The sequence below is a fragment of the Carlito syrichta genome, unplaced genomic scaffold (genome assembly GCF_000164805.1).
Source record: "Carlito syrichta isolate Samal-C Ts95f unplaced genomic scaffold, Tarsius_syrichta-2.0.1 Scaffold304980, whole genome shotgun sequence".
NCBI classification, from domain to species: Eukaryota; Metazoa; Chordata; class Mammalia; order Primates; family Tarsiidae; genus Carlito; species Carlito syrichta.
The window spans coordinates 3,171-6,757 of record NW_007249076.1 but is presented as its reverse complement, the minus strand read 5'-3'; the positions used below and the strand labels follow the sequence as shown (position 1 = coordinate 6,757).

The window sequence follows — 3,587 nt, the reverse complement described above, 5'->3', positions numbered from 1 at the left end:
TGGGATTACAGGTGAGCCACCGAGCTCGGCTTCGTTTTTTTCTTAGGTTTGTTTTTTTTTTTTTGAGTTCTACTCACTCCATCACCCAGGCTTGACTGCAGGGGCACGCATGCTCACAGCACCCCAGCTGAGCTGATGGGCTCAGCTTCAAAAGTAGCCTGAACTACAGGCACCCACTACCATGTCTGGCTAATTTTTGATTTATTGTAGAGATGAGATCTCGCCTAGTTGCCCAGACTGTTCTCGAACCCGCGGGCTCAGGCAATTCGCTCACCTCAGCCTCCCCAAAGTGCCAGTATTACAAGCTGAGCCACGGAGCCCGGCCTAGAGTTCATATTTTAATGACAACCTCAAAGTCTGGAACCATAGGTAATCTTTTTTTTGTCCAAAATGTCAAGCTAGAATTGTCACGAGGAGAAAAAGATCATGAAAAATATCCAATCATCCCTGGAAAGATCTGATTTTAATGCCTTACTAAATAGTTGAGTGTAGCATAGTAGCCTTAAAATTTTACTTAGCACCATACTTCCAGTGCCAAAACTCCATCTGGCCCTATAAAAGTACTGTGAATGGCTTTGTTTACTAGAAGTTATTGCTACTAAGATGAAAAGTCACAATGCAATGAAACTAGTAATACAGCAATATGCAACCTCAAGCTCTACAATATGGCTATATTTTGAAATCATTAAAATGCAAATGATGATTAAAATGCAAAAAACAGATTTTGTGATAGCTTTTATGATATTGAGTGGTTTTTAAAATATATGGTTGAGTGAGTGTGTCAACATAATGCATATTAGTGTATTTTAAAATTGCTCTGATAGGAAAGGTGTTTTCTCTGGCCAATGACTTCCCAGTTATTTTTAAAATGTTGTGTGATTCAAGTCAGCTAGGTTTTCTTGTTTTCTTTATTTGTAATTATGAACATATAATTTTCTACATTTTTTGTCACTAATTTTCAGGTGTTACCTGAATGTGATATTTAAGATGTTTAGAACTGAGAAATATTCCTTATATTACTTTTTGGATATATCACATATTTGCTTCACATTACTGTGGGACATTTGAAATCAGTCGATATTATTGCTCTAGGCTAACTTTTTTAATGGTATATGTTTATAGGTGCATATATTGCAAATATTTTTATATGTAATCCCTCTGATAGATACAATTCTTAGGTTTCTGTTATTCTATCACAATAGAAATTGACAGTCTATCTAAGGAACATTCTTATTATCTGTAGGACAAAGCACCAGCATTATCTAATGTATTTCTACATAAACTCAAATCTTTTGAGACATGTTAAAATATGAAATGACAGAGTGGAATTGATGTTTTCGGAGACATATTTTACAACTCTTCATATATGTTAGCTACCCAGTCTCTTTTTAAGAACTTTGAGACTTCTTGCTTTTACTTAGCTTACTGCACATTACAGACATTAAATGGATGAAGGCAGGCCCTTTACAGAAGACTTAGTTCTCCTCTGTTGCTCTATACCCAATGATCCATAGACACTGTATTTTTTTTTACAAAATGTTATGGATAAAATTATTACTTCTTACAATATTTAGGGTTGATTATATAATTCTGTGGACATCTTGATATTATATCTCTCTTTTCACTCTAAACTGTCTCAACCACACCCATATCTTCCACTACTATTTATTTTCACCAATAGCTTTCAAAGATAAGCATAATTTTCTGACTATTTTTGAGCTATAGGCTCTCTACTCGGCAGGTTCACTTTGGTATACCTTAAACTTAGTATTTTCAAATCTGTGACCTTCTCTCGTCAGCCTAATTTGCTTCTGCTCATCTGGTCCCTTTCTGGGTTAATGATATCACTATAGTACTTGAGTATTTTCTTTTCTAAACTAATGCAGAAGTCTTCTAACTGGTTTCGCTCTTGCTTTCTTCAGTTTATTGTCCACACTACAATTGGAATGTTATCTAAAAACACAGATCTTATTCATTCATTCACCATCTTAGAAAAGTTAACACATTCTCAAACATTTATAGAGAAAGATCAGGCTCCATGGAGAAGCAGGCAAGTTTCTAGCGTGGGTGGGTGGAGGGTAAATTCTACATATTCATATCCTGGTTTCTCTTACCAGTTCACTTCTACTTCTGAGTTACATTCAATCTTTGGAAAACATTTCTGGGGGATCGAGTCAAAGGCTGAGGAAAATGGGAATAGGAGAACCACACTGTTTTAACAGCTATAGCACTATAGCCTTGTAACATACACATATGAGAGATAAATAGATAAAATAGTATGTATATACTATATAGACAATATATAGTATCTATATTGAGAATACATATATTTACATATGTCCAATATAGAAACTGTTACAATGTACTGTATATATTTCAGGCCAGGTAATGGCTCCAGTTTTGGTCTTTGCTCTTAAGATTGTTTTGACTATTTGGGATGCTTTGTGATTCCATATGAATTATGGAATTGTATTTTCTACTTCTGTAAAAATAATCATTGGGATTATGATAGGGTTTGTATTGAACCTGTGTATTGCTTTGAACAAACGGATGCTTCCATGATGTTAAAGTCTTCTAATCCATGAACACAGAATTTCTTTCTTTTTTTTCACATGAAAAGGTTTTACTTTATTAAGCTGGTCATGAAAAATCCAAACAATGGCCACAGATACTGTCACTGCATCATCTTTAGTCCTTTGCCTTTTTGACAGCACCAACATTGGCCTTAGCAGTCCCCCTGACTTTCTTCATTCTGTTCTTGCATTCCTTTCGCTGCTTCCTTGAGGTCTTTTTCTTCTCATACAGGCCATGTCTTGCAAGTTTATGCTTGGGTTCATTTTTCTTTGCATAATCCAAGGAATCGTAAATCATGCCAAAGTCAATTGTCTTGCCACCACCAAAATGAGTTCTGAATCCAAATACAAAGATGACATCTGGTGTTGTCTTGTACATTTTGACTAGTTTTTCCTGAAATTCTGTCTTAGGTATTGTTGCCTTCCTGGGGTGAAGGACATCGATGACCATTTGTTTCCATTGAAGCAGATGGTTGGTCATGAATTTCCTAGTCCAAATAGTTACTTTGTCATTCATGATGGCTGTTGATCCTCAGGCAGTCCCAGAATGTCTTTCAATTTTTTGTGTCTCTAAAAGTTTTTCTCAGAAACATTTTGTAGTTTTTAGTGTATAAACCTTTCAAATCCTGGTTAGACTTATTCATAAATATTTTATTCCTGTTTTAAATTTTTTTCTGTTGGGGTTTTACTCCATTACCCAGACTGGAGAGCAGTGGCATGCTCATGACCACCCCAGGGCTGACCTGTTAGGCTCCAGGAATCCTTCCATCTCATCCTTCCAATTAGCTGGAACTACAAGTGCACACGACCATGCCCAACTACGTTTTTGATTTATTGTAGAGATGAGGTCTTGCCAAGTTGCCCAGACTGGTCTGGAACTCATGTTCTCAGGCAATCCTCTCACCTTGGCCTCCCAAAGTGCTGAGATTACAGACTTGAGCCACCATGCCTGGCTGTATTTTGTTCTTTTTAATATTATCATATATAGAATTGCTTTCTTGTTTTTTTGAATAG

General features: G+C 36.1%; 1 pseudogene; it reads right to left on the bottom strand.

The window, feature by feature from the left end:
- Nucleotides 1-2,688: 2,688 nt before the first annotated feature.
- LOC103263358 lies at nucleotides 2,689-3,090 on the bottom strand (annotated as a pseudogene).
- Between the last annotated feature and the right edge of the window lie 497 nt (nucleotides 3,091-3,587).